Genomic DNA, 15664 nt, shown 5'->3' with positions numbered 1-15664 from the left:
TGGCACTCAGATATGAGATGCTAGTAACAAAGTCTATCCGAGCAGATCTTCCCTACCACTTCTCTCACCAAAAATGCCAGCTCAGGACCATGAGTTGTAAAACAAATATCATATTCGACAGTCCAGTGCAGTAACCATATAAATAGATTATTATCGTATGAAATACCACAAAAAGACCTGCACAGTTGCTCAAAGCTGCGCAGGTACCGAAAAACCGTAAAGTGCACGATTTTCTCAACCTAATATAAACTTATTTTGAATTGTACTTAAGTGGTTGTCTATTTACTTACTTATATACTTTCGCACAACTTCCTCTGATGTATCTGTAAAACATGACTTTTGTCTCAAAGTTTTGTCCTGAATTTTGACCTTCTGTCCTGAATTTTTTCCTGAATTTTGGCCCTTTGTCCTGCATTTTTACACTTACTGTCCTGAATTTGCACCCATGCCAGATGGTCACCCTATCACAAATGGTTGTCGCAAGTCACCCTCTTTATTCTTGCCAATATTTGAGAGCCAGTAAGGAAGAAATTTAGAAATATCGATGGAATTTAATTTCCACTTAACGTGCATAGAAGTGGAGAACGTTTTTTGTTTTGTTTTAAAAGATATGCTTCCAAAAGAAGGAGCACTCGAGCCAAGAGAGATTTCTTTGGTGAGAGTGATGGAATCTCGGCAGGAGTGCAGCACGGTTCAGCGCGCGCACTGGTATTTCAGTTGTTCATGCCCACCTCTGCTGAAGATCTGCTGGTCTACTGGGACCTTGGTTAGTGCCGCTTTAATGGGCTTTAAGGGGGCTGGGAGAATGATGGGGTGGTTCACGACCAGGAGTCCTTTTCTGGCCAATCAGCTTCTCATGCTGCGGCAGGCTTCATGGTTCAACTGCCTGCAGGTGAGCAGGGATGTCAAACATAAATTAGATCAGTACAGGTGGAGTGGCTAAGCCTGGAGTGCCCCTTAGGGGCGATTGATCAGCTTTGTGGGGTGGGTAGGGAATGAGGTGGCCTAGGAGGCACTTTGTGTAGCATCCACAGCAGGGGGATCTGGGTAGGCCACAGGGTACAGGCTGGGGGATTGGTGCAGCTAAAGCACTAGAGGTAGCCTGGGACAGAGGCTCCTACGCTAGCGAAAGGGGAATACACTTGATGCAATGAAGTCTTACTCGCTCTGGTAAAACAGCGGAGAAGTGTGATGATTCAAACCTGGGGCCGTATTATAAAGAGTGCCCCGTTGGCGCAGCGGGCGTGTGCTCCTGATTTGTGCATCTGTGGTGCCCTATGGTATTCCAGAAGCTGCTACAGACGCTTCTGTGGCCCCTCCTTTGATATTGAGTCCTAGCGCACATGAACGCCAGCACTATCCTGAGAGTGTATTCCCAAATTTGTATGGCTCTGTTACCCGCATGCAAATGAGGGAATCACTTTGCTTCTGCACCCATGCCATACTATGCCGCCGGCACAGAGGCAAACAAGCCATCAAGAGGCGCCACAAAGAGATGGTGCAAACTCAGTGTGCCCCCTCTGGGCAGTCCTCTGGAGGGGTGAAATGTGGTCCCATGGACCCCCGGACATCCCCCGGAAGGTGGGTGCAGTCGCTCAATGCATCCGCCTGCAGGGGGATCTCTGTCTCCTCTTTAAAATGCAGGCGACTGCTGCCCGCACTGCGAATGAAATCCGTCGCAGCATATAAGCAGCCACTCCGTACTCCGTAGCCGCGGTGAGTGCGACTGCCCTTGAAAGAGCGCATTGATTGGCTTAAGATGCCCTGATGGTGTACTTGCGAAAAGATGGCGCTGTGGTGCAGACAGGGACCGTGAACCCATTACTTACTGTGGGCCCGAAACAGAAAGGGACTGAGAAGGCTGAGATTTATTTATTTATTTATGTGGTTTTACGTTTCACAAACGTGGTCCAAGGCCATTAGAGCGCTTTGTGAACAAAAAATCAATTAACTTATTTAATACAGTGCAAAAACGACCCACAACCAGTGAACTGAGGCAGAAAAGATTACTAATAAGATAGACAGGAAAGTAGTGAAAATAGGAAAATGTGGAAGAAAATCAAGACAGCAGGAAGAACCAAAAAGAGTTGAAACCAAGGAAATTACTCAAAAAGAATACAGAAAAGGATTTTAAATTCTTGTGGCCCTGCCAGAGAAGGATTGCTTCACAAATCATTCTTGCTTACATATAGGAACTCTAAAGTGGAGAAATGATGCATTTCTCAACCTTTGTTAGCTGCCAGAGATTTCAGTTTCTCAGCCAAATAGAAAGTAGTAGACATACAATCAGAGGTCTTTGTGAGAGATGCAGGCCGTCTTAAAGTGTACTCTTGCTTTAAGTGGAAACCATTAAGGTGATATTAGGGCAGGAGTAATCTGGCACTCATAAATAAAGCAAGCAGGTGCATGTATTACAGATCTAAGGGTGGCTTGTTAAAGTTGTGGTAAGCGAGCGAAAATGGAAGCCCCCAAAACCAGTCTTGTAACAACCGCGCCTGAACGAAAGTCTTAACGTTAAGACCCGGAATAAAATGCCTTATACCCCAAATTGTTCATGGAGATCAACATAACCTGGTTTTCAGGGGTTCAGTTTGAAGTGGGGATTGGACACCCATCTTTAGCCGTTTTCCAGGGTGTTGAACAGCGGAGAAATGTCATTAAGTAATGAAATTTTAAGATACACCTGGTTTCATCCGCATACTGATGACAGAGTATCCCAGAATTTCTGTCGATTGCTGCCAGTGGTTCCAAATACAAATTGAACAGTGTTAGGGACAGAAAGAAGCCTTGAGGGACATATGCTGCAGGCAGTTACCTGTTATAACTGCTTGGATTTAGGTTGTAAAGTTAGGAGGTGAACCAGTTTAATACTACACTTTTAATGCCCCCTCCCCTTATTTCAGGCTATTGATCAGAGAGATAATATTGACATATTGAATGCAGCCATTAAGGTCTAGAAATAGATGTAAACAAGAGTTTACGGACTCAAGCAAGTTAAGTGCCTAGATAATACCATAATACCAGCTGTCTCTGTTCCACAGCCTTGTCAGAAGTCAGAATGAAAATGTACTAGGGGATTGTTTGACTGGACATGATGATAACGGTAGGGAGCTACAAAACTTTCTATTACTTTCACTAGCAAAGGTGGTCATGAAACAGGGTGTAAGTTGTTTTGGTCATTAACTCAGCTAAAGCCTTCTTCCAAAGGGGTGAGATGAGACTTGTCCAGTTTTCAGGAAGTGAGTGAACACATCTAGCACTAGCTACAAATTCAACCATGTGTTCCATTAGGACACCACATGTTTGGCCAGCTCCTTATAAATGTTTTCAGTAATAACGTTGCTGGGGTTGTTTACTTTGTTTATAATTTTAAATCACTGCCTCTCCAATATTTAAGTAAAATGAGACCAACTCATCTGAGCTTTATGGTTTAACTTGCAGCCGAACGGATGGTCTGTGATTGGGGGAAGCGAGAGTCCATTGGTCTTTACCTTCCCAGCAAAGACATTTATAAAGTCTTCACATTTGGATTTAGGGATGTCGACTGTACCAGCAGAAGTCAGGTTATTGGGCTGTTTAACAACTTCGAACAGAGGAGAACTGAGCTCAGCTACTGACAACTACAAAGAAAAGCAAAAAGGGGCTGGTGGGGTGTGTGAATTATTCTCAGCCACTGGTAGTTATTTGCAGCTGCATTCCAGGCCATCATTTTGTGCCCAGCATTCCAATATAAACAACAGCCACAGGCAAATAAGTCTTGGTCCAGAACTATAAGTAGGTTACTCTGTGTAGGACATTCCTTTCACGTTTAGTGACCAAAGGTTAGTTGATTTCAAGGCCTGAGCAGAGTGTAGCTGATAAGTATGAGTAAGAAGTACATGAACCTCCAAGGGCTGTGGCCGCTTTGCACAGTAAGTGAGTGGCTTTTCACAGACAGCAGCCGTGACTGCTGTGCTGAGCCGGCGTTTGCATAACGCAATGTCAGGTTTAGGGCCTTATGGTGCTACCTGAATGTGGTGTCAAATTACAACAAACGTTTATAAGTGCCTTGTGATGGGTGGGATGTGCAAAAGAGGCAAAATAGCAATTTCTCTGTAGCACTTCAACTCTATGCACTGTTCCTGCTGGGCTGCATCTCAGCAACCTGAAAAATAAGTTCACTTCTACCACACCTATCATTAAACAAGCACTTTACACAAAGAATGTGGCGAGGACTGCATCGACACCAATGCAATATAATACCATAGACAATATGTTATGAAATACTCTCTCTATGGCCTAAAATGACACCCTGCCGGATCAATTTACAAACCAATTTCTAGTCGTAAGTCCTTAGCTGCATTTTATGCAATCATTGACAACATCAGAGCCCTCCTTGACCAGGGAGAAACATCAGCCCTGCTCCTCCTCACCCTCTCAGCGGCATTCAACACAGTATCCCACAACATCCTTATCAAGTGACTCCACCACATTGGAATCCAAGGAGATGCGCTCAGATGGCTGGCCTCCTTCTTCACCAGAAAAACCCAGAGAATCCGCCAGCCTCCCTACACTTCCGAACACAACAGAATAATCTACGGTGTCCTTCAAGGCTCATCCCTCAGCCCCACCCTGTTCAACACATTAATGACCCCCCTGGCCAACCTCATCAGAACCCATGAGCTAAATATCATATCTTACGACACCCAGCTCAGACTCGTCTACGACCTTCCCAAGAGGACCAACATCACCCGTCATCTCAGGAAACAACACTGGCTCCCGATTCAGAAGAGATGCCACATCAAGGTACTGATGCACACCTAAGAAGGTCCGCATAACAAAGGACCAGCATACATCTACCACTGCCTGAACTTCCTCCAACCCTCCAGACAACTTCGCTCTGCCTCCCTTCACCTCGCTCTCATCCCTCGCATACGGCAAAGCTACAGCGGAGGGTGTTCCTTCTCCCACCTTGCAGACATGTCTTGGAATGACCTCCCTCCTCAACCTCACAACTGGAATTCAGGAAAGGATGCAAGACCTGACTGTTCTAGTGAGTACCTCAACATGATCCTTAGTGCCTGAATACCCTCACGGGCGATTAGTCGTGCTTTACAAGTCATGATTGATTGATTGATACCGGTGTACTTTACTCATGATTCGTAATTCTAGAAATATATAAGTGACAAATGCAAAAACTAGGTACTGCATTCCAAATGATGTAATGGGCAAGATCTTAGGTGTTTATGCAATGTGTAGGGTTGCCAAGAGAGGAGGCCATGGGCAGGCAATGCACATTTTTCCCTATCCACTATCAAGGATAATGCAACGCTACATAAGATAACTTGTCGGATAATATTAGCTTGTCCCTCTAGAATTCCTTTTCTATTGTGATAGGAAGTAAAAGTAGTTTGCTCTGCATGAGCCATTCTTTCCAGGTTCAGTAACCAAAGGTTAGTTGGTTTAAAAACCTGAGATAGCCTAGCTGGTGAGTACGTGTGGAAGGACATGAGCTTCCCAGGTCTCAGCCTGCACTGCAGAGTCATTCAGTGGGTTTTCTCAGACATGTTGTAAGTCCTGTGTAGGTGAGGAAGGGTATAAGACTTTATGGCAACACCTAAAGTTGTACCTTTTTTCTTGGTATGGCACTTCTAGGAAATGAATGACATCACAAAATAGCTTCAAATGAGCTGGTAGAATAAGACTTTGTCTATTTAAAACTATTTTGAGGTGGCATTCCTTTCCTAAAGGTGCCAAATCAAGAAAAAAGCTGCATTCTACTATTCTATCTTTGCTAGGAAAGTTACATTGTGGAAAGTCCCAGGAGCATCAGTGTGTCATTTATAGGAAAATGCAGTCAGATGTGCAAGCAGTGTCAGCCACAGGAAGTGGAAAGATGATGGAACCTCTATGACAACTTCTTGTAAGATCTTTGGGGACTTGCCTGATTTACTCACCCCACCTCATTCGCGTCACCTGACACCCAGGACATGCTGCTTGGGGTCAAGGGCAACACGAGTTCATGTCTGCTTTATCTGCAAGTAGCCCTAACCTCCTGCAGCACAACCCTTTGGTCTGCAATACCTCAGTATGGATCTGCAAAAGGGGATTGTCTGCCAGGGTGTGTATCTGAATGTATAAGTTGTTCAAACTGGTGTGTATGACTCATTGTTGGAAGTCATTACTTTTAGGGCGAGCCCTCTTAAGAAATGAATGAAATGAAATGAAAAGAGATTTATAAAGCGCATGGCTGCCCTTGAGCGTCCCAGCGCTGAAACAGAACACAGGACCACCACCCAAACACAACTGAAGCAAAGCCTAACGGGGGAAGAGATAAGTTTTCAATGCCTTGCGGAAACGCACTAGATTGGGTTCTTTCCGCAGGGCCGTCGGCAGGGCATTCCATAGTTGGCCTGCATTAATAGAGAACCGGCGACCGCCGGACTTCACCTTTTTGGCTCTGGGTATCACCACAAAATTACCATCATCCGAGCGAAGGGCTCGCGTAGGTTTGTAAGGGCGCACCAGGTCTCTAAGGATTGGAGGGCCTGATCCTTGCAAAGCTTTGAACACGATGCAAAGGGATTTAAATTTTATGCGAGCTCGGATTGGAAGCCAATGCAAGGCCTTGAGAGCAGGCTTAGCTGATGATCTTTTGGCAGTACCAGTGAGCATTCTTGCAGCCGCATTCTGAGCTCTTTGGAGCACATTCAGGGTGGATTCTGGTGTGCCAAGGAATAAGGCATTGCTATAATCGAGCCTTGACATGACTAATCCTTGAACCAGAAGTTTCCGGGAGTTTTCCGGGAGTAGCGGGAGGATCTTCCGTACTGACCTGAGCAGTCCATAGCAAGTCCCAGCCACTCGTTTAGCTTGAGTGGTCATTGACAGTTCAGGTTCAAGCCAAACCCCCAAACTTTTTATTGCTTCTTTGGGAACTGGGGGGGCACCTAGACTGTCCGGCCACATGGATTTGGGGAGTGTTGAACATAGATTGCCAAGAAGCATCAGCTCCGTTTTCGTCCCATTTAGTTTAAGCCGGGACTCCGACATCCATGACATGATGTTAACAAGACATGATGCGAACTTTTCCCCCTGGCTTTCCGAGAGGGACAGCGAGACGATCAATTGAGTGTCGTCTGCGTAGGTTGCGATTTTCACCCCGAAGGGTGAAACCACCTCCTCCAGTGGGGCCATGTAGATGTTAAAAAGCGTAGGGCTCAGTGAGGAGCCCTGCGGTACTCCACACTGAAGGGGGGTAGGCAGAGATCGAAGATTGCCTTCGCAGACCTGATAAGTCCGGCCACTCAAGTACGACGCGAGCCATTTGAGGGCCGACCCTCTCACTCCAATCTTCCCCAAACGGTTGATCAGGATATTATGATCAACCGTATCAAATGCAGCGCTTAGATCCAGGAGGACCACCGCAGCGGATCCTCCCGAATCTAAGATGCATCTGCCTTCCTCCACCATTGAAATCAAGGCCGAATCGGTTCCCTGGCCAGGCCGAAAGCCCGTCTGAGTACGACCCAGTAGATCATTAGATTCCAGGAAATGCGAAAGGTGGCGGTTGGCAAACTTCTCGGCGATCTTATTCAGCCCGGGCAGAAGCGAGATGGGACGGTAATTCGCCAAATCGGCCGGATCAAGGCCTGCCTTTTTCAGAAGGGCCTTGACAATGGCTTGCTTCCAGCTAGGTGGGACAATGCAATGCTGACGGTGGCTCCCATATGAAAACATGTACACCTTCGCAAAATGTAAACATTGTGTAATGCTCCAAGAATGCTCCCTGATTCTTTGCTTTTAAAATAAAATGTACATAAAAAACTTACAAAAGAGGTTTGCTAAACGCTTGTGCAACTTAAAACACACTTTCGCTGAGGCGTGTCAATATTATTAAAAAAAGAAAAAGCTTAATAATGCAGAAGCAGTGTAAAAACATTATGGGCACCATGAAAGCAAATTCGGAGCCGGTTTTTAAAGAATGTAAAAAAAAGCACCCAAAGGTATATATCCTGGCAATGGTGTCGAAATACAACTTTCAAATCATGTTAGAAAATCTGTGAGCATTCCATTTTTATATGACCAAATAATATTGCCTATGCAAAATCTGCAGAGTGACTGCAAATTCAATTTACCTGTACCTTCTTTTTCCCCACTCTGGAAATGCTTTCACTCCTATCTTTGCCACGAGCACATTTCCAGCCTTTACCAGGGCGGTAAGTGGCCGGCGATCAGTTGGTGAGACCCCTTATACATGATACGTTGTGGGTGTGCAGACACACAGGGTATTCCAGCCCCATTGTTTCCTACCTTGTTCCAGCCGCTCTGTGTAGATTTGGGGAAAGGTAGAAACATCGCTGTCTTGATGGATTCTAAGCTGTTCTATAATAAGAGCCCTAACATGATCAGAAAGTCTATTAACAGAGCTCTGATATAATGTGTCACCCTACTGTATAGCACCAAAATTAGACAAGTGGATTTGTATACAGGACATTAGAGCTGTGACGTACATATAGGTATAAATTCCATACACCTGCTTAAGAGTTGTGTGCTCCCAAATCACCATTGCTTGGCCGAGGGTTACACCCGACAGCAGCAGGGGCCTAACAATGATTGGTCCTCAGGTGCAGTGATACCAGTGCCCAGAAGCCTGATTGTTAAGATATTTTGCTGCCCAATCATCGACGAGGAGTGTCAATTTCTTTGTTTGCACTGGAGCTCATGTTACCCTTGCTAGACAACAGTGTGAGAAGACCTTGGGGCATATTACCAAGCCCTATCGCCACCACAACGTCACTTTTTGTGACGTTGTGGTGGTGATAGGGTCAGCGCCCTATTACCAAAGCAGCGTTAAACCACATAACGTGGCTAAAAGTCACGTTAAGTGGCTTAACGCTGTCTTGATAATAGTGCCCCTTTCACGCTACAATTAGCGTGAAAGGGGCGTGCAGTGGGTGTTGCGGTGGGCGTTGCACCGCAACACCCATTCACTTCAACGCTGCCACCTATTATCAAGAGAGGCGATAATAGGTGGCAACGCTGAGCTTAAGACCAGGAAAATCCTGGTCTTAAGGTGGTGAAACGAGGAGAAATGCTTAATTTCTCCTCGTTTTTGCTATTTACATGTGTGCTGCCTTGTGTGGCACACATGGAAAAAGCAAAATGCCATGGTTTGTTTATGTACAGGAAGGTGTCCCTTCCTGTACATAAACAAACCTTTTTTTAAATGCCATTTTGTAACTTACATGTGTGCTGCATGAAGCAGCACATATATGGTGCAGCCTGGCGCTTCGAAGTGGCGATGAGAGGCGTTAAGCCAAGGAGGCTAACACCTCTCACCGCCACTTCCTAGATAATATGCCCCCTTGTGCTCACGGAGCAGAACCAGCCCGTGGTCTGTTAGAAGCACTCTGCCTTGCAAGCCTCGCCTGTAACACAAGCTCCCTTGCAGCGTGCCACAGTTGTTGCTGCATTGGTGTTAGGGAGTCTCAAGTGTGCCAGCACAGATTGAGAGCTGAAGAGTGCCATATCTTAGTAGAGATCTCATTCTGCTTCTCTCTCCCGTTCATGCAACAAAGCACAGCAATTTTGATTGCTGCCTGTGTGGACGTCTAGTACATATGCCCCTTAGTATCTCATTCCTATTTTTCAGCCTCTCAATGGAGGACCTCTAGTGGGAAATAATGCAGTAAATTCCTCTAGCGGGAAGGAATATGAAAGGACATTATTGATCTTGTGGTTATCCCACATTGTCTGTCTAGGTTTGCTGGCTTTAGGATACTGAGCTATGAACCTGCTCAACAGTATCACTTCATGTGCTTTTCCTCTACAACATGTATTGTGCATCGGTTTCCTCTAATTGGCTTGTTTAACCTTCCAGTAATGCCATGGTACATAGTACAGAAAATGTACCAGTAGCAAGGAAGTTAAATGTCATATGTGTGCCGCTGTGTTTATTTACATCATGAAAAAAATGTATGGTTCTAGATAGCACCCTTGTGCTGTAGCTAAGTTGGAGTTTCAAAGTCATGTCAAAACATTAGTCAAGTTACTACTAAAGTGTGTCTTGTGAGCCCACATCTCTGGGTGCTTAACATTTAAAAGTTGAGCATGCTAGATGTTAAGGTGACCTGTGCCTCACAGATGACAGTACAAAAAGTTGTTTGTCAATTGTGTAGGTAAATGTATCTTTTTCCTGAACAGGCAGAGTTGTATCTTGGCCTGGGAAAACCATGAAGTGGTCAATTAAAGTTGTTTCCCAATATGGGCCGTTAGAAAATCTGAATCTCTGTAGCACATCCAAACGTTGGGTGGATAGTGGAAGGTGTTGACATCAAATTATGATGCAATGTGTCCCAGAGACAAAGTTAAAAACAGCATTTCAAAATATAGTCAATAAGGAAACAATTGACTCAAAAAGTGAGATCTGGAGAGGAATTTTAAAAAACCATGAAGGTTTATTACAAAAATGTAAAAGGTACATTCCAGAAAGGGTAAAGTGCAGATGCAGCAATAGTCTTATTTAAATAATAAGTAACTGCAAAAAGGCTCTCAATAATAGGAACAATGCAGAATAATAGGAAAAATCTGTAATAGACTGAGTCTCAAATGTGCAGCAAGCTAAGAAGAGAATTGGGCAACATCCGAAGTAGAGACTTGACTCCCCTTCAAATGCAAGGGTTTACATAGCCGTTTTCTCCATAAGAAAGCATTGGAACTGCAAACTCAGCATAGTGTGAGCAATAAACATGAAATGTTCAACAAATTAAATTACAGAATTATGAATGATCATATAGCCTTAGCACCAACTCTCTACATGAATATTGATTCAGTCTTTCTGACCCAATGTCATTCAGTCACAACAAACTAGTTACATAAATAACTGTGAACCTTGAGAATGAATGCATTGCTGCTTGCAAGCGGAAGATCCTTGAAAAATAGTAACAAAGCTAGAGGCCTGCTTTGAGACAGTGTCATTCAAAAATAAACAAATCCACATCTTGTTGCAGAGAATGAACATGATACAGCATCTCTTTTGGACCAGATGGTGTCAAAGCCTAACTGAGGCCTAGTTAGCTCTAGCCAGGAAAACACAATTAAAATGTTGTAGCGAATTTATTTCAATTGGATTAGCTCCATGTCAGTACACGCATGTGAAATTAAGTGTAGATTAATTGCTCTGTATACGAGGCACATCCTACAAAAGCACTCACACCACTTATTTCAAGGACTAACCTGATTTGCCAAAGATGCCAAAAGATGCGGATGCGACATGGATCTGACCAATCCTCACACCTTAACACGTCGTTGTGGGTGAGTCCCGCCAGGGAAAAAGATGTTGAGAGGATACCTGGGTTGTCAGTCTGTTTTGAAGATGTCATAATCCTTCAGTTCTCCTGGTATGTTCAGAGTTTTGGAATCTGCTTCAGCCTCACAACTGTTCTGCAGCAGCCCCACTAAACAATGGCCCAAAACCACATTAGCCATCAAATAACCTCTCTTGTTACATTTCACATTCAGCATTAATTGATTTTTCCTTTATAACTTTCTGTTGTCCACCTCTTTACTTGAGAATAGCAACTCGTTGACCCAGGTAGGTTTCATTAAGCAATACGCACCAAATCGCTCCTTTGGTAGCGCTCATGTGAAATCATGACAGTTCTTTGTCAATGAATTGTAATCTGGATTTTACTGGGTTGGAGCTGTACAGCCGATAGTCAATCCCACCCTTAGGCTCAACAGAAGGGAATACGTGTCTGTTAGAAATTGGGTTTCTGGTTGGCAGAGGTATGCACCCTGTCCAAGCAGGAATCACAATCCTAGTCAGGGTAGGTCACAACACAATCTAAATTATCCTGTGCTCATCCTCTGGTAGCTTGGCACAGAGCAGTCAAGCTTAACTTAAGAGGCAATATGTAAAGTATTTGTGCAACACTTCATACAACAACACCGTCAAAACACCACAAAAAGACTTCACACCAGGTTAGAAAAAACAGATTATGATTTTATAACTAAAACAAGAGCAGAACAACAAAAATCCAAAGTGTAGAAGTCAAGATATGATTTTTTTAAATTAAATGTAAAAATGTGCTTAGAAGCGAATAACTCTCAAACAGTTAATTTGTCACACTCGACAAGGACCAAGTAAAGAACTCAATCCACCCGCGATGGAGCGCAGACCAGCTACAGGAACCACGCAGGGCCTACTGAGAAAAACAACCTTAATCCTTCTCACAGTATGAGATGCTTCGATGATTCCCATGCAGTCAGGTAGTTGCACTGGATATCTCCATGCAACTGCGGCGATGCATCAGGTCCCTGATCAAAGCATTGGTTCGTAAATGCGCTGGTTCCGAATGCGGTGCGCTGGGTTTCTCCGCGCAATAGAGGGGATACGTCAATCTTCTCCAGCAGCGATGCATCCGTTCCAAAGCGGTGGTTCCGAGGGATATGAGGCGGTTCCGAGTGTAATGCGACGGCTCTTTTCCCACAAATGCAGCAATGCGTCAATTCTGCTTTCGCAGCAAAGTATGTGTCAGTTCCACTGGAGCAAACTCCTAGGTCCCCTTCCAAGGTTCCCAGACTGTGGTGGCACCACTTAGCAGAACAGACTCACAAGCAGGTGAGCCCAAGGGTTTGAACAGGAGGGTTCTAAGGGCCACATGTATGACCATTTTTAGCAGTCGCAAACCACTAAATAGGTCTGTGTCATGTACAAACCCTATTTTGAGAGTTGGTAACCTATTACTGACTCGCAAAATAGAGTTTGCGACTCGCTATTAGTATTGGTGTGCCAAGGGTGTCCCTTCCTAATAGCGACTTGCAGTACCATGTAGGAATGTTTTGCGACCGAAATGCGGTGGCAAAACGTATGCATTATACCACCAATGGAAAGTTGGTGGTAAACGAGTCGCAAATGGGAAGAGGTCCTCAAGGGACCCCTTCCTCTCTGCAAATGTGAGCGCAAACATTTTTTAGGAGCGGGCAGCGGTCCCACGGACCACTGCCTGCTCCTAAAAAATGAGACTGAAAATTTTAATTTTTCTTTTTTAAACATATCCTGTTTCCCTTTAAGGAAAACGAGCTGCTTTTTTAAAAACTGCTTTATTTAGAAAGCAAAAAAAACTATTGATGGACAGAATGCAGAACAATGTCATACATTCACCCCAGTACAGAGATCTGGGTCTAAATCCATCGTTTTTTGCTCACCATGCCATTCCAGTTTGGACCCAGCCATATGCAAATCAGTCTTGACCCTGCGCCCAATGGGAACAGTCCAGCCTGAACTGCAAGGCCAGATCCTCCCTGGACTGGAAGCAAGCATTCTAGGACCGGTTTCGGGGTTTCACCCCTCTTCAGCCAGGATAGCTTGATTCCAGTGGCATGGAGAGAAAGGGTCTCACGTCTGAGCATACCCGTCCCACTCAGGGTGACAACTGCAAAAAGAACTATTGATGGACAGAATGCAGAACAATGTCATACATTCACCCCAGTACAGAGATCTGGCCTAAATCCATCGTGGTGGTCTGCTAACCCTAGCAGGCTACCATCCCAGTGAGTGCCAGCCATTCCCAATGGATCGCAAATTGCAACCTGCCTCATGAATATTAATGAGGCAGATCCCTTGCGACCCATTTGGGAATCGCAAACAGTGTCTCAGATACTGTTGTGCATTGCATTTTGAGAGTCGCAAATTGGGAGTCGCAAAAAAAATGCAGTTGCGACTCCCAAAAAGGAATGGTCGTACAACCGGCGCTCAATCTTTTGTGTCTGTGAGACTTAGGCAACAGACGGCAAACCAGCAAGCCCTTAGAGTCACTCTGGATTCAAGTGATGCAGGTCCAGTCCTTCTCACCCAGACAGAGAGATAGCAGCAGCAGGGCAACACAGCAAGGCAAGAGGTCAGCAAACAGCAGTTCCAGCACAATGGCAGTCCTTGAGCAGCAAATCAGATCTTTTTCCTGGCAGAGTGGTCACAGGTCCAGAAGTGTGCTGATTTAGTAGTACCAGAGGTCCAGTACTTATACCCAGGGGCTTCTTTGAAGTGGGAGAAACTTAAGAAAAAGCTTTGAAGTGCACAGAGGTTCCCCCTTCCTGCCCTAGCTCCAGATACACTACAGGGGGTAATCAATCCTTTGTGTGGGGACAGGACACAGCCCTTTCAGGTGTGTCAGCTCCTCCCTCCCATCCTACTCAGGGTAGTCCATCTGCTTGCAGATGACCACTCAGGCACACCTATCCTTCCTTTGTGTGTGGCTGTCTAGAGTGAATTCAGGAAGGCAGCTGTCACCCACCCCATACGTGTATTCGAGAGACAGGCAGAAGTACCAAACAGCTAAAGTAAGTAAATGCCAACTTTCTAAAAGAGGCATTTGCTAAACTGGAATTTAAAATCCAACTTCATCATAAGTTGTGATCTTAAATTGAGTTCTATGACACTAAACTTGAAACGTCTATGTTATGTTATGTTAAATAATTTTCTATAGCACACAGCTGCCCCAGCAAAGGGGCGTCCCGGCGCTGCAAGAGATCGAAAAGCACACACAACAGGGAAGGTCGTAACAGGTGTCACGAACCAATAGACTACACTGAAGGGAAGAGGAAAGTTTTAATGGCTTTCCTGAAGGCAAGCTGGCCGTCCATACCTCAAATATGTACAGGCAGCGAATTCCATAGCTTGGCGGCCAGGCAGCGAAACGAGCACCCTCCTGCACAGCAAAGTTTAACCCGAGGGACAATCACCAAGGTTTGCCCCAGCGAGCGCAACTGCCGAGGAAGGACATACAGGATCAAGAGGTCTCCTAGTAGCGCCGAGCTGGCAGTTTTCAGGATCTTAAAGGATAGACATAATGCTTTAAAATTGATCCGCTTCTCCATCGGAAGCCAGTGTAGCCCTCGAATAGTGGCCCCCACAGGACAGGAGCGAGGAAGACCCACAAGCATTCTGGCTGCAGAGTTTTGGACCCGTTGCAGCCGAAGTATCTCTGCTTTATTTGCCCCTAAAAGCAGGGAGCTTGCATAATCCAAGCGCGACAGTATAGTTGTCTGCACAATTAACTGTCGTACTAATGGGTCAAAAAATTTCAAAAGAGGTTTAAGGCCTCGTAACAGACCGACACAGGTCGCAGCAACCTTCTTTGTGTGGGTCTGGAAACTAAGAGTAGAATCCATCCAGAACCCAAGATTCTTTGCCACAGTCTTGGGCATGGGCATGACTCCCAGGAGTGACGGCCACCAATGTTCATTCCACAGAGCAGCATTTTTGCCAACCAGTAGAACCTCTGTTTTGCTCGCATTTATTTGCAAACAATTGTTGGCCATCCATTCGGCCACCGCCGCCATCCCTTCTCTAAATCTGGTGGCCGTTGTGGAGGGCCCCTCAGCTAAGGTGACAACAGCTGCGTGTCGTCAGCATATGAGACCATAATAAGGTCCCACTGTTTAGCGACAGCAGCTAGAGGCTGGACATACAGATTAAACAGCGACGGGCTCAATGCTGAGCCCTGCGGGACCCCCTGCCCGATGGCGTGGGACTGAGAGAGGAACGGGGGGCGAACACACGGAAAGATCTCTCTGTCAAGAAGGATCTGAACCATTCGAGGGCCGACCCAGTGACCCCAGCTACTTCTAATCGATGGAGAAGAATGCCATGTGACACCGTATTGAAGGCAGCGCTGAGATC

The sequence above is a fragment of the Lissotriton helveticus genome, chromosome 6 (genome assembly GCF_964261635.1).
Source record: "Lissotriton helveticus chromosome 6, aLisHel1.1, whole genome shotgun sequence".
Lineage (NCBI taxonomy): Eukaryota > Metazoa > Chordata > Amphibia > Caudata > Salamandridae > Lissotriton > Lissotriton helveticus.
The sequence above is the reverse complement of the archived record's forward strand: the minus strand, read 5'-3'. Positions refer to the sequence as shown.